Genomic DNA, 23,939 nt, shown 5'->3' with positions numbered 1-23,939 from the left:
TGTGTGTAGGTGTGGCCAGGGAGAGCTTCCAGAAAGGCTGCTTAATAAAAGCAGAAGGGAAGGGAGTGGCCGCCCTTTCATCCTCTTCCCCTTCTCTGCTCTTTGAAATATGGATGTGATATCTCCAACGCCCACAGATACCTTGACCATGAGGTTGCCATGAGACTGAAGCAAACCATGTACTGGGATGGTGGAGCAGGAAGCCAGAAGGAGGCTGGGCCCTGTGGCTGTGACTGTGGAGCGGCCGCCCCTGCCCTCGGCTGCCAGCACCAACTCCTTTAGGAAGAGAGAAACAGCCCTTATCTTTTTCGAGCCACTGTGGGTCGGGATGTTCTGTCACAGACAGCCAAACCCAATCCTAACCCGTGCCACGCTCTACACACCTCCTCTATACAGCCCAAGACGTGTGGGCATCAGGAACCCACAGTTTATCTAGAGGCAGCGCTCTTGTCATTCTATTATCAATTCATTCAGAACTACTTGCTGATGTTCTGTTTATTATGCCCCTGGAAGGTAATTCTGTCCCCTAAGTTTCCCAGTGCAGTTTAGGATGTAAAATCAGACGTGACTCTACTCCAGTATAAGGCAACAGGTCCCATACAGAATTGAGTCTCACCTGCTAGAAGCTTGTCAGTGTCAAAGTATCAGAACTGGACACTGTTTGGTCTTTCCCTCCTTTTGAAGGGCTCAGGATAGAAATTTGGAAGAGATGTGACAGAGAAGGGTGTGTGTGTGTGTGTGTGTGTGTGTGTGTGTGTGTGTGTGTGTGTGTTTTAGAGGAAGAGAGAGAAAGAAACAGAAGAAAAGTTGATACTGCAGATAAATGCTACTGAATTCACATCTCCTATCAAAAGCAACATGATTCTTATTAACATTTACAGTGAAGCACTAACTCATCTGCACTTAAGTGTTTTTAAAACTCTAACCATCATAGAGAAAAATTTGGTATAACCGCTCAACTCCATATAATTTTATTATTTTCAATATAATGAAATGTTAAGTATAGAACTAAAAGTGATTGCGTTTCTATGTTTATGTAAGACTTTTCACATAATTAGACTCACCAATCTATAAACTTCATTTTCAACACAGCCTCAGGTTTTGGTGTAAAAAGAGTGATCACCATAAAATCTCAAGGCATGTCTCTCCAGTTCTGGGAAACACCTGAATTACCGTGAATCCCCCAGAAACAAAAGGAAGTCACTTTCATATTCCTTTGATGATGCCTATTACTAAATTCACATATTTCAGTAAGAATCATACAAAAATAATATTGCATAGCAAGAATAAGACCCTCTAAAGCACGAGTGTAGGTGAGAGTTAATAATCAACTAGACCACATACTTTACCCTGAAATTCCACAGTATTTCTCAAGAGCGTGTTAATGGCCTCTGCCTGAGAGAGTGTGAGGCACATGTTCTTTTTTCCAAAAACCAAAATGACAATAATTAAACCAGGCAGCTGCCACCCCCAGTAATATGACAACCTCTCCCCGCTCCCTGGAATTTGCTGGAATCACGCTGCTTGAGCTCATCTCATTCAGTTTTGCTGTTCTCTTCCTGTGCCCCAGCAATCTGGGTTAGTTTCCCATCTATTAGCTGAATTATTCAGATGTTTTCCCACAACGGCACTAGCAGTGCTCATATAACTAGTTTCTAAATCAACAGTGAATTACATTATTGACAATCTGAGCAAATTAATTAAGAAATCTGTCAGGAATGACGCTATGAGAGCTGGCTCCTTTTCAAGCCAGATCCTCAGTCTTTGAGATAGAATCATACCTGATGTGATTTCGGAAGTGGAAGGGTGAGCTATGACACCAGATCTGGGGATGGAGAGAGCCCCACTGGGCTGAAAGGTAAAGCCAGGGTCGGCTGGAGACAGAAAGCTGAACACACACACACACACACACACACACATGCACACACACCCCCCCCCCCACAGTATTGCTGGCTGGTTAACATCAACTAACATGCCAAGCTGCAAAAGTTATTCTATACAGAGTAAAGCACTTTTCAACATGTATGTATCGTGGTTTCTTTCATGCACAGATTCTGGTGTCAGGAAACATCATTAACGTGTCAGAAGAGGCTAATTTGTCTTTTGAGCTTTTGAATGCATGTGCTGCAACATCTGGGGTCTCAAGGCCCCCCAAAATAAGCTGCCTAGGAAGCTTCCTTTGCTGGCCTGCTACAAGAAAGCAACTTCTCTATCCATCTATTTCTTTCCTTTCTAGTAAAAGTATTGATGATTTTTCCAGATAGCCTTACAACCAAAACCCAACATACAATACGAATAAATAAATTAGATAAATAAATAAATAAATAATCAGAATATAATAGTATTTTGCTGTCTGATTTGATTTAATTTGAGAGCCTGCTAGATAAAGCAGCAATACCCTTGCAAATTTACAGTAGATAACACATAGGATGGAAAGTCTGAAGTCCTAGATTCAAGGTTGAGTTCAGTCCCTGAGTAACCGGGAGGCCTTGAGCCTGCCACTTCTCCCCCAAAGCTCCGTGTTTTCACCTGTGATGATCCCTGCCTCCCAGGCTGCAGGGAGGTCCAAGTGGGGAAATGTGTTGGAAGGAGGTAACGACCCACTGGCCTTCTGAACACGCCTGTTATTCAACACACAGCTGCAATAGCTCGTCTTGTTTTGTGTTCAGAACAACCTTCCCAGAAGCGTTGTCTCTGGTTTAAGAATAAGAACCGTGAGGCACACAGAGCTAAGTAAATATTCCCAAAGTGCAGAGTTCTAAGAGACTGGACTCACCCCTGCACCCCGGCCACTGGTCTCCCAGCTGAGGCAGCGTGCCTGTGACAAAATGGTTGGAGCTGAGTTCCTGAGGGTGAGTGACAGTCTCCGAGAGGGCAGAGGGGGCCTCTGTGTGGGTGACAGGCTGGGGAAGGAGGTCTTCCAGGAACCTCTTCTGGGGTGGAAACCACAGGAACCAGGATGAGATGTGCAGGTACAACGTGTGTCCTATGTCTGGGACCAGTGAGAACAAGTGAACACGTCCCATGCCAAAGGAGCCAGGCAGGGGATGAAAGGGTGATGGTGACAATAGTACTGACCATGAGAACCACAGTCACAACAACTAACACTTACTGAGGATGAACTGCAGTTGCGTCCTGTTCAAGGTCCTGACCACGTATTAATCAATTGTGCTCATATCACCACGTGATAGATGAAGAAGCAGAGGCTTGGAAGGGCTCCGTGACTTGAAATTTGTTGTGAAGTGGGACTCTGAGAGTCTGAGGAATAAGTAAGGAATGTCCGGAACCCTCCATGAAGCCTTCCCCACCCACAGTGCAGCCTCATAGCTGCCTGAGAACCACCAGATGGGCAGCCAGCCCACTCCCAGTAAGCTTCACGTGACCTGGGGCTTTCAAGGTGGAAGACCATTTTCCTGGGACTTTGCAACAACAATTCCTACATCTTGTCTCTTCTACCTCCAGACTCTGCGATTCCATGAGGCTCAGGATTTGGGGTCAGTTTTCTGACCTGGTACTCTCCAAGGTCCTCACTGGTCACATCCAACCATGTGACAGAACCAAGGAGAATGGAGTTTGTTCACACACACACACACACACACACACACACATATAAACACATACACACACACACACACACACACACACACCCAGAGAGAATGGAGTTAATATGTGTTCTTCCTGCATGGTTGGATTCCAGGAGTAAGGTGGTTATTATTTTTTCCTTAACTCTCCATATTTTCAAATTTCCTACAATGACCACTTTTCATTTTCGTAGTCAGAAAAATAATAATCATTTTAAACAGAAACGATATGTAACTACAAAGGGCTAACAGGAAGTCGTGGCTTCTAGACCCTGGAGATGGCAAAGCTGCGAAGCACAATTTGAAAAGCACATAATTATCAAGTCACAGCCCTGCCACATCTTGACCATTATACTTTGGGTAAATCGTGTACAATCTTTCCGGACCTCATTCCACCATTGACAAAGTGGAGTTGCAATGTTTTCTCAATAATTTCACTGGATTTCTCAAAGAACCTAACCGATTATGCATATAAAGTGCTTTGTATAGTGTAAAGGCACCCGTGTTGTCATTACTCTTGCTGCTCTTGTAGTACTAGTATTTGTATTCGTATTCCTATTATTGACGTAGAGGTAACTTGCACACTGAGGAACAACATATATTTAAAATTTTTCTTTATTTGAAAATCTTAACATAGATGATATTCATTCCTTGAGGGCTGCTATACTGAGAATGAAAATAATGTGGGTCCCATCTGCCTGTTTGAGTTTTCTTGATATTCATTAGCTTATTTATAGACATTCAACTGCTTAAAACCAATCACTTAAACTAAAAGCTTACCCAGGGTTCTGGAGAGAAAGGAAATAGTCTCCTCATATCATTCTTCCCAGTTTTAAGGTGAAAAGCTCTACTTCCTTTAACCCAGATGGGAGGGTCCTTCCACAGGAACACAACCTGCTGTTAAGGATTCTTTCCCCCACAGCAGTTGTCTTTGGTCCTGATGCTGTCTTTGATGTGTCCAAGGAAGAAATACCCACCCTTAGCAAGGGTAACCCTTCTCAGGAAAACTACAAAATAGCCATTTCAAATAATGATGGTCTTATTACATTATATATTATTTACACATAGACCTACAGTATAAAATACTTTATAAACCTATACTCAGATTAAAACAAAACATATTGTGCAGACTCTTTTTAATTTAGGGAAAAATATAGTTATAGTGACAGAGTCTTCCATTTTCAGATGATTCCATAAATGAAGGCAAGAGATTTGTCATTAAGTAATATTGATGATAGTAGTAGTATTCACATGTTTGTCAATTTCATTAACCTTTCAAATCAGGTATTCATAATGTGTTAATGACAGCACAGCACTTCATTACATTTTTCAATGTAATTTCATGGATATGATATACAGTTGATCATGTTAGAATCTCTTGTCCTTACAGCTGTTAGAAAACATTATACTTTCTAAGATCATTAGGGATGTGTGAATACCAAACAGCTAAATCTACAGCTCAAATAACGGTCCCTCCTTGGCCTTGAATTCTGATCAGGGTACACCAGACTGTTTCTACTTGTGAAGGACTAAGCTCCCTTGAATGTTTGATACAAGAACTGGAGATCCACAAAGCTGATGGAGAGCTTGAGAATTTTTTTAATTAAATTGCTTGCCTTCGGATTAGCAGTGATAAATTGAATCATGGTTTAGCAAATAGTCACTCCCCCTCCTTCTTGGAATACAGCGTACGTCCCTGCCCTACTGACTATGGAATCGGCCAGCTGCTTGTTCTCCAATGGGCTGTGAGCAAACATGATGGGAGCAAAGGTTTTCAATGAGCGTGCCTGGTTGGTTTGTCCTTTTGTGCTCCTGTGATGCAGTATGAGGGGAACATGGCCCAGATAGTCACTTCCCCTTAACGTGGGCCCCAGAATAAGACCCATGGAGCAAGCCTGAGCCTGACCTGAGCCTGGGACCAAGCCTGGGCAACCTAATAAGATCAGCAGAACCTCAGCCAACCCACAGACCCGCATCTGCAGCACATCAGTGTTTGCTACAAGCCACTGAGATTTTAAAGCTGTTTGTTACAGCATTATTTGGGCAACAATGGAATAATACAATGGCAAAACTATTTAACGGTTCTGTTTAACCATTCATTGTTGCAATAGGATCATGAACCATTCTGAGGTTTGATTTCTGAAGAGTACAAAATGTTTGTCTCTTTCATGAAAATCTTGGCACTGATACCAAATCATCTTGGCTACATCACTTAATTTTGTGTGTGTGCTTCAGTTTCTCACTCATTCATTTATTCAGTCAGGCATTCACATACTCATATAACATATTTTCAAAGTTCTTTCCATGTTCCAGACACTATGCCAACCGCTGAAAACAAAATGGGGAATGAAATAGACAAGATTTTTTTTTAACTCAAGGGAATCACATTCTATAAACCGGGTAGAACTCCCCCGGTTTCCCAGCCTCACGAGGTTGGGGAATGCAATAAGATCTAAGAGTGTGTTTGTGAACGTGCTGTGAAAGCACTGAAAGCCATGAGCAAACATTAGGGAATCTTACTTTGAATTTCAGGATTGTCATTAGTTAAAAATCTCGACCAAATTTTTAAAAGTCCATGAGCTTTCTTACAATAAAAGTCTTACCTCCAAGTTGAAGCCGACATCATTATCTTCAGCCTATAGGTAAACAGAAATCTTTATATCCATCAAATACTGTATGTGCATGGTATTAACCAGCTTCTGAACCTTGCCCGTGGAAACTGAGCATCCCTTATTATTAGTGAAAAGAATAATGAATTTCTCCCTCCCTCTTCTGATTTCTTTATATTTTTCAAAAGCATGTGTATCGATGTTAATTTCCTTCACTTTGGCAATTACTTAGTAACAGGGAATAGAATGGACGCATTTTGATGGCAAGACTTCATAACTGGGTGACGTCAGTGAGGGGGGCGATGGTCCTGGAGTAGAAGACAGTAGACCCTTGGAGCAGGAAGGAACCGAGGCAGCATCCCTTCCAAACCCTCACCCACAAGTGAGGAAACATAAACCCAGGGGCTGAAGTGATGAATTTGCGAAGAGCCAAGAATGGCGTCCACAGCTTTTTACTCCCAGACCCACCCAAGATCTCACTTTATTTTTTTTTTTTTGGCCACGCCACTAGGCACGCGGGATCTTAGTTCCCCCACCAGGGATCGAACCCCTGCCCTCTGCAGTGGAAGCGTGGAGTCTTAACCACTGGACCACCAGGGAAGTCCCCCCACAATAGCACTTCAGGAGAGGTGTCAGAAAGCTAAACAGTTGGCTTAGTAAAAATGAACAAACAGGTATCTTTCATCTGTGATGCCCAGTTGAGAGTTGGAATTTGCAGGGGGGAGAGATGCATTTACCATCCAGAGTCTAAGCGATCAAGCCTGCTCAGCATGCATGCCTGCTGCTAACGTACAGTTTCCTTCAGATGTCATCAGGTGTCCTTCTCTTTGAACCAAGCCCCCAGACATCAGCGCAGGGCCCCGCAGGGCTTTTATCTTGTTTCTCACCATCGGGGCGATTTGATCCATCGCTGACAGGTTTGCCCCTTCATTCTTCCTTCTAAGGTAAAAACACAGCCTCGTACTTTCCTGTTACTTCGCCTTCACTCTTCGCTGGCCCGCCAGCCGTTCTGCCTCAGTGAAAGTAAACTAATTGAAACTGCGCTCTCTGCTCTTTTCCACACGTATCACCTCTGATCTTTGTAACCCTTTGAGGTATCTTTTAGTATCCCCCCTTTTATGGGTGAGGAAATAGAAACTCAGAAATTCCCTTACCTGGTGTCCCACTGCCACTAAAAACCTAAACCAAAATTCATATCCAGATCTGTTTTCAAAATATTTTTGTACCAAAGTACACTTTTATTAATTTTTTTAAAAAGCACAGTTTTCAACAAAAGAAGATCTGCAATTACAAGGAGTTTTCTGAGGGTGAACCCGGGTGATCCCACTTCTAAAATCCGCAAATACCAAAGTGAAGTTGGAAAACTGCAACTAGGAATTTCATCTGCATTTCACCCTGCTCTATAGTGTTACCTATGCTGACAAAGACCTTCCACACATCCTCCAAAGCCCCATCCACAGCTGCCCAGGAAATATCCTTTGGTTATCTTAGTTTAGTAAGAGACATAAATCTCAGTAAGCTACTTAAAGAGTGATTTAAACAAGCAACCCCAATGAAGTGTTTAAAAAAAAAAAGATAGCTAAAGCACGAGATGTTATTACAGCCACCAGTGAAAGCATGTTCCTCAAAGCTACAAGAGGAGGTGGGCTGGATGCCATGCTATGTCTGAAGACCACGGCCAAGCTTAGCCCGGATAATAATGGTGAAAGAGCCTCATGACCCTGACAACTATCTGGCGGGTCCTGATGTTCCCCTCGACGGCTGTCACCTCTGAGCATTGCACGGAGCTAAGCCACACTTTCCCCAAAGGAGCCAACAGTGAAGGCCACGACCTCACTCAAGGTGCCCACATACCCGAGGTGGTGAAAGAAGTCATTTTCCTCATCAACTCAAAAAGAAAAACTATCAACACTTGGTGCTTCCACTGCTTCACGACAGGACACTCGGCAGGACGTGAATGGCGGGGCTCAACCCCACCCGCTCCAGATGTCAATCGGACTCTCTCAAGGCCGCCTTTCTCACACTTGCCAGACACCATCCAACACATAGGACGTGTGATCTCAGAGGGGAAATACGTCTGCGTCCTCCTGCATCAGGAAAGCTGCCCACCCCCGGGGTCTTTTGCTGGGTGGAAATGTCTCTCAGCGCCGGACCATCCTCTTGACACCTTCAAACAAAGCTAAATTCAGTTTGTCAGTTTCCTCTTCTTGTTTGGCGCATCAGGGGAGGTCTGCTGTATGCGGTAACCCCTGCCATAAGCTGGCTTCTTGGCTACCTGCAGTCCCTGTCCACACCTTCCCTCCTGGTGGAACCCACTCCCTGGGGTTAACATCTGTCCTTTCCTCTTTGCACTTCAAAGGTCAGCTCTAGAAATTTCGTGGTGAAAAGATGGGGCAGGTGTTTCTGGGAGAAAGGGAAGAATGAAAGTGTTGTTCAAACCCACGTAGTAGAGGGAGTATGGGCTTTGAGATCGGACCAGCTTGGGCACGACATCTCAAGACATCTGCCTTCTGATTGCCCTGGAGCCTCAGGTTCTCCTGTAAAAGGCCAGAGTTAAGAGAGAGAGCGAGGGCAACGTCTGGATGTGTGGAAGATACTCAATATATGGTAACAATTATCAAATATTTTAAGAGGGCTTCCCTGGTGGCGCAGTGGTTGGGAGTCCGCCTGCCGATGCAGAGGACACGGATTCGTGCCCCGGTCTGGGAAGATCCCACATGCCGCGGAGCGGCTGGGCCCGTGAGCCATGGCCGCTGAGCCTGCGCGTCCGATGCCTGTGCTCCGCAACGGGAGAGGCCACGGTGGTGAGAGGCCCACGTACGGCAAGAAAAAAAAAAAAAATTTAAGAGCTATCGGGTCACAGAGGGTCGGCTTGTTTTGAGCAGCTCAAAATGACAATTAACGTTCACTGTGTGCTTTGCATGGGCCTTGCATTGACCTTATTTCATTTAATTTGCTCACCAATCCTCTGGTGTAAATGTTGTCGTTACCCCCATTTTCCAGAAGATGATGCTAAGGTCCTCCTCGGGGAAATCCGCTGTGGCACGTCCACCCCTGAGACCAGGGAAGCTGAGGCCTCCCCTGCGGGTGGGGACAGAGGAGCTGGGATGCAAGGGCTGGCGCATCCACACTCACAGGAGCCCCTGGGGGACGGAGGGAGGTTCTGGGAGGTGCTACGGGAGGGGACGCGTGCGGAGGGGGAGTGCCAGGGGGCTGCTCTCCCTCTGCTGCCACGTGCTGGCACTGAGCCTCACGGAGTCTGAATTCCAAACTCGAAGCTGATCATCCAAGGCAGGAGGAGAGAAGCTATTCCAGTCAACAGTTCGTAAGCTAAACGCATCGTTTTAAACATGAAGATCGTTCACGTGTGAGCGCTCATTTGCACCCTTGCCCTCGGTGCCTGCAAACGTTCAGGGCCATGTTCTCTTTTTACTCAACCCCTTTCCAGCACCTTCCACTGCCCTCTGCTCGGCAGGCTCTCCCCCATTTAGCCTCATTTATCAGAGGGGGCAGGATAAACAGTCAGGCAGGTGGCAGAGGGTGGGAGTTACCAAATCCTCCTAGACCTGGGCACTTCCACTTCCCCCACTGCACACTTGACCTCAAGCGTTCGCTTTGCTTTACTGATGGAAAGAACGCCCTTCAGGAAGGCTGAGTTCCCAAAGAGATGCTGGTATTCACTCACTTATTCACACGTTCATTCATTTCTTCAACAAGTATTTGTTAAGTGTCTGCTCTGTGTCCGCACCATGCTCTGGAGATACAGCAGTGAACAGGGCAGGAGGCCCTGGGCTCCTGGGGCTTACATTCTAGGGGCAGATGACACACAAGGAGGCAGTCAACTGAGTGTCAGGGAGGGTGGTGACCAAGCACCCTCGTGCCGGAGCGTCCCCGCTGCTCCCTTCAAATGAAGCCCATGAGGCTCGGGGAGGTCGTCCAGACCCCCTACCTGTGGCACTTACCTCCCAAGGGACCAAGCAGGGCAGATGCCAGACCTGTGTGCCTTCCACTCCCAGATCCCTCCTGTGTCAGGGATTAGCATCAATCCTGAGAATCATGTTCATTCACTAATCTTGGTCTGAAGATAGGAGAGCTACTTCCTTTGGTACAATATTAGGAGCACACAGCAGATGAAAGAGAAAATGAATCCAACACCACCCACAAGAGATAAACTGGAGCCGATCGACAACAGTGGAATTTTTTTTCTATGCTGATAAACAGGAAAGAGTTTGGGTTTCGCAAATCAACTGATTTCCTTGCTGTAGCCGTATCTAGGTTGGGTATCAAAGAAAATAAAAATAATTCTGGGCGCAGAAGGGAGATGGAATATTTCTGCACTCAACGCTGGGCCAGGCTGGCTCAGTCCCAGACGTAAAGAATTCTGGTGTCCCTTTTTAAATAAAAATAAATAAAGCGGTTCAACCCCGATGGTGAGTGCCAACACATGTTACAGAGCAGTGGGGAGTAGGTGGGTGGCTGGTGTGAAAATGTTTTGCAATTGCTAACAGCAGCCCTGTTGTGAAGCCAACAGCTGGGAGGAGAACACAGGTGTGTGTTCACACAGCCCGGCTGTCCTCACCGCCCTTCCCACTGGCCGGGGTGCTGGCCAGACCTCAGGGCCACAGCTGACCACAGAGAGACTCCGTGTGAGACGGCAGGCGTAGGGGACAGCTGCGGCCCGGCAAACATCCCTGCAAGGGTCACAGCCCTGCTCGCACCCGCCAGAGCCCAGCCCGGCAGCTCCTGACCCATCCATGGGCCAGTTGTGCTGCCTGATTACTTCTTCTTGCTGAAAGGCTAATGACCAGGGACAGACACGGCTTCGTGGGGTAGCTCTGGGAAGTCCCATGTCCAAGCCCTGGCCTGGCTCTGTGGCTCTGTGGGTGAGTCAGCGTCTCTGAGCCCCAGCCTTTATCTTAGCTGAGAAGCATCTAGATAATCCTTAGAAACATCTCTGAGGAACCGTCACGGAGGTGTTCTATGATCAGCAGGGGTACCGGGCAGGTTTCTGGAAGAAATTGAAGAAATTCAGTGAAGATGTGCTGCTCTTCCGTGACCCTAAAAGGGACGTGCGTGAGGGGACATGACCCCACCTCGCTTGGTCACCTCCTCCCACCAAAGAGACCTTTGGGTGACCTTTCATGGGTTTTAAGTTCAGGGGTGTAGAATTTTTTTCCAAGTAAATTTTAGCTTGGCCAAAGGGATTTAAAAAATGTTGGTAGAAAGTACTGGTATTCTCGTGATCATTTTTTTATGCTGAAGAACGTAATTGCATTAAATGATACAAATTTTAAAAAGACGACAGCCTGACAGTCTTAGCTGTGTAGCTGTTGCTCATTTCACCTGGCCTCCGGTAAATCCCTCGCTTCGTGCCTTTAATGCAAAGTTTCCAAAGCCAGACGGGTGCAGGGGTCCACAGGACTTCTGAAATTATTGTGCTGACTGTCTTTCTCCTGGAGAGACAGTTGCCACGGCTCTCACCAGCCCCTCAAACAGGCTAAAAGCTACCGCGATGGGTCACCTCTCCAACGCCCAAGGGAATGAAACACCTGTTTGTCGAAGGTGGACCAGACACCACCCATCTTCTCTTTCAGGGATGGACAGGTGAGGACTGAACACATACCCACACCCACATTTCCAACTCTGCCAGCCTTCCGCCTCATTTTCTCAAGGGCTCCTTTTTCTGAAACTAGATGCCTGGACTGAACCCAGGGCACAGATGCAGGTGAGCAAGGTGACAGGCAACCGGAAGTAGCAGAGGGTGCCCAGTGGCTGGAGGAGTCATCCTCCCTGGCTGCCGTCCCCGCCAGGGGCCCCTCCCAGCCACCTCCACGCCGTCCAGGATGCCTGGGCCTGGGAGGGAAGCCAGCCGCCGGTTTCCCTCTTCATTAACTGGTTTGTCGAAGAGGTGTTTCCTGAGCACCTACTACAGGCCTGGGATGAGTAGCTGGCGGCCCCTGCCCCTCCCACACCAGCAGTCAAGGATTCAGATGCAGAGTTACCAGAGGACCCCAGAGCTGCCAATTGGATAAGCGAACTTCCGCCCACATTCCAGCTCAACTTCAATCCTGAGAAACCGTTTGCAAGTTTCCTGAGCTCCTTTGGCTGCACCAGCGCCCCAGGGTGCTGAGGGCAGTCCAGAGGGCGCTGGTCCTCGCTCCGACCACCAACCACAGGAGGTGGCTCTGGGAGCACCCACGTAAGGACCCGGCTGCTGCCCTGTGCCACCTCCAGGTGTGGGCTTATGGGAATCCTCACTCTGCCACTTAACTGCTAGCTGTGTGACCATATCTTAGTGACTTAGCCTCACTTGACCTAGACCTCCTCATGTGTATAGACAAGAATAGTTCTGTATTCTTCAGAGGGCTGTTGTGAGGATTAAATGAAACGATTAGGTAAAGTGCATAGCACAGGTATTCAACGCCCAGCATGGTCTCAATGGCACCCTTGTCCTAGCAGCCCGGCATCCGGATGCACAGCAGCCAGGTGTTGCCATTCTGCACCGGACCATGAGTCCCTGATCAAAAAGAAGGGAGTGGATGCACCGAAATAAACAAAGAGGGAGCGAGAACGGGCATCTTCTAGGTGACGGTGCAAAGCCAGCTTGGTTTTGGCTGCACAGCTGTTGGAAGTGCCCCTGACAGCTGAGGCTCTTAGCTAGCAGACGGGTGAGGCTTTGTGTGCCCTGGAATCAGGGGAGTCCAGAAATGATGCAGCAAAAGCAGAGCAAGCTACAAACCGTGAGCCTCAGACCAGGAACTTCTGTGCGTACAGAAGGACTTCACCAGAGAAGGTGGCCCCAGCTGTGCAGGCGCCCCCGTGACCAGGGCTGTCGGAGGGTGCACCCCATACAGGTCTGCCCAAAGGCCGCAGCTATGGTTTGCACAGCCAAGCACATCCATTGCGGCCTTTAAATACATAGTGTTTTACAGAATAAAAATGTCACATGTGCTCTCTTTATTCTACTATTAGGGGATGTGAGAAAGGAAAGGAAAATCCCGCCTCCAGCCCTTAAAACTGAGCCCTTCCTCGTGGTTAGGGCTGGTCCCCCACACCCAGCTCGAGACCTGGCACCTGGGGTCCTCGCTGAGCTCTCCGGGGCCAGTGTTCGTCCAGAATCAGTGATCAGCAGAGCCCGTGTGCTCTCTGTTCAGAGGATACTGTGCAGGGAAGGGGAGACCTCTCCCAGCACTCTTTCCCTGGGGACCTTTCCTCTTCTTGTCGCCACCCAACTCGTCGTGGGGGAACCCTCATCGTTTCAGCAACTTTAGCTCATAAATGAGGGGGGGAAGAACCCAGTACATGTGAGGGGAAAGATCTTGAAAATAAGTAAATATCCTGACCTGTTTGCTGTCGGCTCCCAGTAAACATTAAACCTGCCGCCCCCAGACCCTGCCTGCGGGATGCTCTGCAGGGGCTCCATGATCCATGAAGTGATCGCTGATCCACTAAGGGATCCATGATCCTCTAGGTGATCCACAAGACACTAGGTGCTCAGTGATCCACTAGGTGACCCTTCCAAATCTTTATGGTTATGCTCGTGGGCTTGGGGTGTAGACGGAGGAGAGAAATCTTGCTCCATCACTGCACCAGCTGTGTGACCTGGACAAGTCATTTAACCTCTCATGCCTCGGTTTTCTCATCTGTAAAATGGGGGGAATAAACTCTACTTCACAGGGTTTCAATTAGAGTGAGTCAGTTAATATCAGTACAGTGCTCTAAGCAAGTCCGGCATGGAGGAGGCATCATATGATTTGCTATATTTTTGGTGCTGGTTTCAAAGTAAAATGAAACTCAAAGTTTTGAAGACACATGTGCAAACTGCTAAACCCTTAATGCAACTTATTCTTATCCTTATTATTGAGAATGGGAAGGGATGTGTAAATTACTATAATATAATAATATATTTATCAGACAAGAATTCTCCCTGCGAAAGTGTACAGTAATAGTAAGGAAGGTAAGAACTGGTTCCAAGAACATATCTGTTTCTGTGTACAACTATTTTGGGTAAAATGATGTCACTTATTGAATAAGGAAGCAAATATTAAAGCCCTGGAAGTTACTTGGAAAATCCAGTGTAAACCAACAGAAGATGAAATGTCCCATGGGCTAAACCAACAGGAAGTTTCAATCAGTCTTGAATTTCCTCATAAAATGATTGAAAATGCCCTTTGTTCCTATTCCCCTTTGCTACCAATTTAAAGGAAAGAAAACTGGGTCAGGCATTCAACATGAGAATGAAAGGGGCTACAAAACAAGCCAGGGGTAAAAAGAGAAGTTTTCCGACAGCACATACGGCCTCTCGAACCCGAAGTGGTTTGTAAAAGGAGCACAGCTCAGTCTTGGGAGGCAATTCTTTTGAAGGTCCAACACCAGAAGATTTTGTTTCGAAAAGGAGCAGAGTGTAGAAAAGCAGTTACCAAGTTAAGACCGCAGAACCCAAATGTGTTCAGAGCTCACTTTAGTTCCAGGCAGAGGGGGGCTGGAGATTGTTATCTGCTGGGAGTGTGGTCAGTGGTCAGCATCGCAGGGCTGCACACCCGTGGGCATTCTGTGCAAGGCTCTGCTAACCCAGGGCCTCCACGAAGGAGCCCCACAAGTAGAAAAGCAGAAACAGCAGTTACTCTCATGTGTGTTACCCTTGTCACCACCCCAACTGCCGTGCCCGCTCCCTAGAAAGACAGAGGGGTTGTGGGCCTGCTTTGTGAGCTAAGCATCACCCTGCAAAGTAAGCCATCAATCTCCTAACAGACAGATGGCCGTCCACCTCAACTCACATCAGCCTCCCGAAGAGGTTGCTGTGCCCCCAAAATATAGATAAATAATTTGTACAAAATAGATTTCCAGCTAGCTTTGCTAAATAACAGAATAAATAAAGGAGAGGAAAGAATCCCCAGTCCAGATGGCCAGCGAAGCTTAAACCCAATCTAATAGATCAACAGTTCAAACTTTCTGGTCTCAGGACCACTTTGCACTCTTAAAAATTGGAATTCCGAAGGATTTCTGTGTATGAGTGTTATCAATACTTAACCACAGTAGAAATTAAAACTGTGTCGACAATAAGTCACTAGGAATTGAGAATAGAAGGTTCGATGGTAAACCAAGCTTTCGAGGGGTACAGTGATCACTGAGTTGCAGATGAAGGGCACCCACGGGGGGTGCGGGGGTGAAGGCTGGAGCAGGGTGTAACATACAGATGTGCCTCCGAAGGTGAGAGATTTAGACACACACTTGGAAACAGACCAGACCCCTCAGAGAGTAACTGTGGTCCCTTGTGATTGTTAGCAGCTCAAGCAAAGGGTATGACATCCTGCTGGCCATTCTACATATGTTACCTTCAGTAATTCTCTTGGGAGTAGAAAGATGGTGCAGCTTCCAGTTTACAGAAGCCATAAATGGAGTCAGTGACATTAACTGAACTAACGCTAAAAGCTAGTAGACGTTGGAAAGGGATTCCAACACGGTCCTTCCTAATTCCAAGGGCTAGGCTCTTTCAACTGTCTTGTGCTGATTTCCTAAAATCGGCAATTTCTTTCTCCAGGCTCTTTGGTGGGTTGGTGGCTCCCTGCCCTGATTTCTCAGAGACAGTCAACATTCTACCCTAACTTATTACTTTGGTGGTTTACTTTTGACAAAAATTTTTATAAAGTGTGGACACAGAGTGCTTGCTCAGTGTTCTGAAATCAGAAACTATACTTTTAAAATTTCAGATATGGAATGAAGTGATAGAGTTACTTCCTGACAAACGTGTGTTCTTGACCAGAGGGGACCTTCTCTGGGGCTAGAGTCACTGCCAACTCCTTCACGTATCCTGGCTCACAGAGACAGTCAATACATGTATGTCAAATTGCCTATCTAGTACACGTATTGCATTTATGATATAGATAGATAGATAGATACATAGATTGTCTTTGATTTAAATTTGTTTCTAAATTACATTAGAGCTGTACTAAAGGAAAACAAGAATTATCACTCTTAATCTTGTAGACCAATGAGAGGTAATAAGTGCTGTGAGAAATTTTCTTTCTCCTGTAGCTGTTTTATTTATACTCACTATTAGCAGATACCATAGTGAGTCTTTCAATACGTCAGGCCCATTTTTCACATGGTGATGACCATAGCTGAGGCTGGCTGGTTGAGACCTTCCTGATAAATTAGCAACAAATGCATGGCTTCAGGGTGCATGAGGGAGAGTCATTTAGAAAGTGAAGGATAAAAGTACACAATCCTAAAATATGGGGGGAAAAGATGATCATTCTACCAAAACTTCTACGACAGAAGTTTTCCTAAAAAATGTCCGTCCAGAACAACAGCAAGTTTCCACAGTATGATCAAATCCATCAACACATTGTCAGATAAATTCCTGGGTACCAGGGGCAGCCAGGTCAGAAAGTGAGATGGAGCAGAGGGGATGGAGGAGGCTAGAGTGACTTTGCACCAGAGAAGAGAGAGGAGACAGGGCAAAAGAGCACAATCTTGTCATGTTGTAAGTAAGCCATTTATTCACAATTGTGGATGAACGTGAATCAACACTAGTTGTGAGGAATAGGAAGAAAGAGAGAATTGGGACTCTCAAATAAGCATTTGACAAGCATTACGTGAACGCTTCCAAACCTAGAAAGAAAAAAAAAATGAGACTTAAAAAAAGAGACTCAGATTATAAAATAATAACCATAAAATAAAATTTAAAAACTAACACACCATTGTAAAGCAACTATACTCTAATAAAGATATAAAAAAAAGAAATTAGAAAAAGAACAACAGAATAAATTTAAAGAAAGATTAAAAAAAAAAAAAACAGTCTCCATCTCTTAACACTGATACTCAGGCCCCTCACTGCTATCAGCCTTTTCATTTCAATGCCATCATTCTTTTTTCTTTCTCTTTGATTCAGAGATTAGACGAGCATATTAATACATATGTTTCCCACTTCCTGCCCACACACTTTTATCTGAATTTCTTCAAGGTCCCACAATGAGACAAGGGCAACTTCTTTAAAAACGGATGCAGTTTTCCTAGCCAGCTGTCGGGTCATCATTTCCTGTTGTGATTTATGGATGGCACAAATGTCCTCCGTCAGTCCACTGAGGTGGATCGAGCTTTGGGACAGGTGCTGAGGATCCAGATTTGAACAAGGAAGAAAAGGACCCGTCTTCCATGGAGCTTGTGTTCTAGTTGAAAGAGACAGATGCTAAAGAAGGAAGCAAACATGAAGTTACCATAGACCGTGATAAGTGTCCCCAAATGGATAACACAGGGTCATAGGCTAGACTAGAAGCCTATCGGATAAGACTGTTAGAACCAGAATGATAAGAAGGAATGAGCTGTGAGATGATTTGGGGAATGAACATTCTAGAAGGAATTGAAAATACAAAATCTTTGGGGCAAGAACAAGCTTGACCTGTTCAAAAAAAAAAAAATGAGGACTAAAATGGCAGAAGTACAAACAGCAACAAGAAAAATGACACGAAGGAGAAAATATAGCTAGAGGCCGGATCGTGTAGAGATATCTTGGTCACAGCAAGGAAATCGAAATTTACAGGAGAGGCAACGGACGATCATAGGAATATCTTAAGCAAAGTAATGATAAAGTGTGATTTACCTTTTAGAAAGTTTTCACTAATCCTCTTAATAAATACACCACCTGGTACGAAACTCTGCCATAAATGGTCTTATTGCCCTGCAGTTACCTGGAGGTGGAGGAGAGCCTGTTAAGACATCATTCAGAAACTTCATTGTTAATAGATTTCTGATTCTGTCCCCAGCGAAACAGCTCTAGGCTCATACTTGGCTTGCCATATATTAAAAATCTGTTTGGAAGCAAACTGTTTTTAAAGTACCTTTGGTTTTAATTAGCATTTTAATTTTAAGAAAAGATGAGAAATCTTCATAAGAAGCATTTTCCACTTGGGTGTTTAAATCTGTACCATAATGTTACATTAAAATCGTTCCTGAAGTGTTAATTAATAATTATCTTAGGAATATTGCAAATGTGAAAGGCCATTGTGACTCACCAGCTTCATCTGAGCTCACTCCGTTTAAAAATTCCATTAATTCTTGTTACCAGTGACAAGATCGTTTAATTTCTTAAATGTGACATTTTATTACACATAGGGCCTTCCATCTAAGTGAATTTATTGGCTGTGACAGGCCCTAAAACTCATTTTTATTTTTCAAAATGCGTTTTGTCGACTATTTTGCCTATCTGTAATTTGATCCATCTTTAGAATACAAAGAACTCTGACTGTCCTCTCCAAGTCTCCACTAGGGGAGGTGAAAAACTGAGCGCCAGGTAAGGGCAGGAGTGAGGAGAGTCAAGTCGAGGGTGGCTACGTGAACCTGCAATTGGGACCAGAGCTGGAAATGCATTTCTGTGCCCAGAAATGGCCTTTATTCTTTACACTTAGATGGCAACTGTGGGATGGACAGGATGAAATCACCTGGCATGTTAAAAAGATAAATGTGTCAATATTTATAGCAATTTAGGAGACATTAAGACACTTGGGTGGGGTTAAAGAAAATCCATGTCCTCCCAGCCTGATCTTCGAATACTAAAATCTTTACAACATTACTCCTGACGGGACGCCTTGGTGAAAAGCGCTAAGAGCTGCATTCACGTTTGTATTGAATCCACTGGAAGACTAGGCATTTTCTGCATTAAAAGGAACCAAAACTTCATAGAAGTGAAATCTCAAGAGCAAAGCCAAGTAAGTCAGCAAGCAGCTGGCCCAACTCACAAATGTCATGGCCACTAAAGTTCCATCTTTCCGTTTCATGTCTCTTCTACTTGCTAAAGTAATGATAAGGGTAGGAGCAGCTCCCAGTGATGGAGAACACGTTCTGTTTTCTGGTGCTTTGTTCTAGGTCTATTCCTTACCTTCTTTAGTCCTTACCTGTGGCATTACGATGACAACCATGTAGGCTGTGCAGGAAACCAAAGCTCAGAGAGATGAAGGCCCTGCCTCAGTCACACGGAATTCTCACCTGGGTCTGTCTGATCCTTCCCCCAGGTACCCTGCTGCCTGCTGGACCAAGGTATTTGGCATTTGAGGCAAATAGTGTCACCAAGCACTATTTAGGAAAATAGAAAAAATAGGGAAAGCATTTAGGAAAAGCACAGAGAGCATCACACTGGCAGTTCCGAGGTCCCAAAGGGCGAGCAAAGTGTCCCAGGAGGACTTCAGGGCTGGAGGTGATTAAAGGAAGGACACACACTCATTGCCACTTTTCTCATGGGGAGATGGGTTCCATCTGCCCCTCACCCTGGGTCTGGGCTGGCCTGTGACTGCTTTGACCAATAGTGGACAGTAAAAGTGATTCCAGGCCATAGTTGTCAGAAAAAATGCAGAATCTCCAGTTCAACTCAAATTTCAGATAAATAACAGTTGTCTTTGGATGAGTATGACCCATGCAACATTTGAGACATACCTATACTAATAGTTACTATTGTTCAGATGAAATTCAAATTGAACTGGGCATCCTATCATTTTCTTTGCTAAATCTGGCAGCCCTGCACAAATTTTAAGACTAGACTTTGAGAGAACTGGGAACTTCTGCTTTGGTCCCTTGTTGGCCTGAGCAGCCATGTAACAAGGCTGAACTACTCTGCTGGAGGGACCACGGGGTGCAGGGGGTCTGGTTGAGTCCAGCCATGCAGCTCACCTTGCCGAGGCTCCAAGTATGTGAGTGAAGCCACCTGGAATGGTCCTGGCCAGACCAGCCCCCAGATGAGCACCACCGAGCCATCCCAGTCTACACCAAGGGAAGCAGAGAATCACCAGCCTGAAATCGTGACCCACACAGTCATAAACCATAATAAGATGGGTATTGTCTTTAGCCACTGCATGGTGGGGTAGCTCGCCATGCAGCAGTTGATAATCAGAGAGAAATGAGAAAGAAAGAAGGTGGAAAAAGGAAGTCGAAGCTAAGGCCCACAGTCTCTGAAGAGCAATGAAAATCTCAAATGTCTCTGAGACATAGGAAACTATGCAACTGTGTATGTTTAAATTATTGTAGCTCGACCTTTGCTTTAGTTTATTGAGTGAAAGTTGATGACTCACCAATACCGTTTTTAAAACATGCCCTGGAACATGAAATTAATTCTAAGGACATTTCTCAGTTTTCACCTCTATAAGTCTTCCCTTTTACTGCGTGGTGCTTTTTGAAAAATAAATAATAGCTTGTTTATGAGCTATCAGCGGCTGTTGATTCATTTGCTAATTAATGATTCAGACAAAATCAGTGTGTAATATCCAGTGATAACCAGGTTATAATTATGAATTCTTTCCTTGTCATAAACCTTACAAATTACAGACAATTTTAGAATTTTTACTCATCGTTGGTTACTGAATAGACGTCTTGAGCAATTCCAGTCATTATTTCATCAATTACATCCGAGCAAGAAACCTGGACCTCTCTTGTGCTCCTTCTTCATTATCTCCCAGGACCAGTCACCACCTGTACATCCTGCCCCCAAATAGCTTTCAAATCCATGCAGCCCATCGCAGCTATCTTAGTTTAGGACCAAGACATCAGTCTTGTCACTGGGTGTCTTGTCATCAACCTTTGAATAATGCCCCCCGCCAAGATGTCCACATCTTAATCCCTGGCACCTGGAAGTATGTTATCTTACATGACAAAAGGCACTTTGCAGTTCTGATAAAGTGAAGGATTCTGAGATGGGAAGGTTACCCTGGATAACCTGGGTGAGCCAATGTGGTCACAAGGGTTCATGCAAGAGGAAGGCAGTAGAATTACACTCAGCGAGAAGGGGATGTGGTGATGGAGCCAGAAGTTGGAGAGATGCACTTTGAAGATGTGGGAGGAGACCCGAGCCCAGGAATGTACACAGCCTCTGAGGCTGGAAAGGCCAGAAACGGACTCTCCCCGAGGAACACAGCCGTGCTGACACTTAGATTCTGGGAGTCTGACCTCCAGACTGTAGCAGAACAATGTGTGCTGGCTTAAGCCACTAAATTGGTAGTAATTTGTAACCACGGCAATAGGAATCCAATACATGCCCTCAATTCTTTCCCCCATAAGCAAGGTCTCTTTAGGTTATAAATTTGCGGAAGTCACTCCCTAGCATCAAACTCTCTCTAAAGGCTTCCATCTGAGATTAAAATAAAATCCAAATTCCTACAAATAGCCCACCAGCCCTGTTCCAACCCACCCTCTGCCCTGGCGTCTTTCCGTTCTCCCCTCCCTTACACTAAATAGGAGACCAAGCCTGGAGACCTCTTCCTGCTCCTCAGATAAGTCCAGGTTCTTCCTGCCTTCAGGCCTGGGACAGAGATCAGAATGTGTTTCCACGTCCTTTTTTCTCCCTAGTCGCATGGAGAGGCTACAGAGTGAAGTAAGTCAGAAAGAGAAAAACAAATACCATATGCTAACACATATATATGGAATCTCAAAAAAAAAAAAAAATGGTTCTGAAGAACCTAAGGGCAGGACAGGAATAAAGATGCAGACGTAGAGAATGGACTTGAGGACACGGGGAGGGGGCAGGGTAAGCTGGGACTAAGTGAGAGAGTGGCATGGACATATATACACTACCAAATGTAAAATAGATAGGTAGTGGGAAGCAGCCGCATAGCACAGGGAGATCAGCTCGGTGCTTTGTGACCACCTAGAGGGGTGGTATAGGGAGGGTGGGAGGGAGACGCAAGAGGGAGGAGATGTGGGGATGTATGTATATGTATAGCTGATTCACTTTGTTATACAGCAGAAACTAACACACCATTGTAAAGCAATTATACTCCAATAAAGATGTTAAAAAAGGGCTTCCCTGGTGGCGCAGTGGTTGAGAGTCCGCCTGCCGATGCAGGGGACACGGGTTCGCGCCCCGGTCCGGGAAGATCCCACATGCCGCGGAGCGGCTGGGCCCGTGAGCCATGGCCGCTGAGCCTCCGCGTCCAGAGCCTGTGCTCCGCAACAGGAGAGGCCACAACATCGAGAGGCCCGCGTACCGCAAAAAAAAAAAAAAAAAAAAAGATGTTAAAAAAAAAAAAGAGGCTACATTTCAAAACTCCCTTGCAGTTAGCTCATAGCGTGGTATTTACCACTCCAGCTCCTCCCCCTACGACCCTCCCTGCTCTGACTCTGCTCAGATGCTGTAAGCTATTGACCCCCTGGAGGCTGTTGAGCTACATCATCCGTGTGTGGCCAGGTGGAGCAATGCCCTCCACCCACACTGGGTTCTGAAGTGAGAAAGAAATGCACTAATTGTGTTAAGTAGCTGAGATTCGGGGGTTATTTGTCGCAACAGCTGGCTTTCTGCAAAACTTATGCCGGGGCTGTCACCCCTGCCTGGAATGTTCTCACTCCAGGTGTTTCCATAGCGGCCTCCCCAAGTCTCGGGTCAAAGGCCTTTCCATAAAAGCTTCCCGAGCATCCTTCATAAAGGAGCACCTCCACCCACAAGAGCCTGTCGCATTTCTTCAGAAGAGTTGTCATTATCCCCAATATCTTTTTAGCTTTTTCTTTACTTGTTCATCATTGTGTCCTCAATGCACCTGGCACAGAGTAAGCATTCAATAAGTATTTGCTGGATGGGTGGATGGGCAGGTGGGTAGGTGAGCGGATGAGTGGAGAGAGGGGTGGAAGGAAGGGGGGCATGAACACACAGGTTGACAAATGCAGGACTTTTAGGAAACTGGGAATAGGCTAGCATGGCTAGAGAGGAATCTACAGATAAGTAAAACAGGTAATGGATGTTCTTATATTATTCCAGAAATCCCGCTCTTTAATTCACAGGAATTAGGAAGCCTCTAAGGTTTTTGCAGTCAGAGGAGGTCTTCCAGAATTTTACTTTGGCAGCTGTGTAAAAAGTATTTGGGATAGAAAGATTGCAGGTAAGTTGACCAATTAGGAAACCACTTGTAATAATAATAGAGAATATGAATTATTACCATTTATTGTATCATAAATATATAGCAACCACTGCACTAATAATGTAGTTGCATTAGAGTTCATTTAATCTTCACAATAACCATAGGGGTGAGGTGGTATTATTATGTCTATTTAATAGACATGAAAACTGAAGCACAGAGAGGTCAAGTAACTTGCCAACATCACACAGCCAGTGAGCAATGGAGTTACAATTTGAACCCAGGCTGTCTGATGTCACGCCCCATGCTCCTAGTTACCGTTTTTATGCTGTGATTACTGTTACACTCAAAGACAGTGGCAGCAGACAAGGAAAGAAGGAGATCCCAACATGAGGAAAAGCCATCAGATATGGCTCCAAAATGTGTAACCACAGCGAAAACAAAGGAGGGGTAGGATCTGGCTCTTTTTTTTTTTTTTTTTTTTTTTGTGGTACGCGGGCCTCTCACTGCTGTGGCCTCTCCCGCTGCGGAGCACAGGCCCCGGACGCGCAGGCTCAGCGGCCATGGCTCACGGGCCCAGCCGCTCCGCGGCATGTGGGATCTTCCCGGACCGGGGCACGAACCCGTGTCCCCTGCATCGGCAGGCAGACTCTCAACCACTGCGCCACCAGGGAAGCCCAGATCTGGCTCTTTTTAGTGTTTAACTTTGTCTCACACAAAATCTCCTGGATGGAGTGTTCCTTTTGTTGCTATTGTTAGAAACTAAGCCTGTAGTATTTTTTCTTCAGGTAACACACCACAGTGTCTTCACACGCGTGCCTTGCTACTTCTGTCAGTTCACCCAAATTGCCTCACACTAAATGAGGGGGGCCCAAAAGGCAATTACAGAGAAATAGGCAGAGACCCACCGACAGTAAAGA

Source organism: Monodon monoceros, unplaced genomic scaffold (assembly GCF_005190385.1).
Source record: "Monodon monoceros isolate NGI ecotype Baffin Bay Population unplaced genomic scaffold, NGI_Narwhal_1 Super_Scaffold_19, whole genome shotgun sequence".
In the NCBI taxonomy this organism is placed as follows: Eukaryota; Metazoa; Chordata; class Mammalia; order Artiodactyla; family Monodontidae; genus Monodon; species Monodon monoceros.
This window is presented reverse-complemented; position numbering follows the sequence as displayed.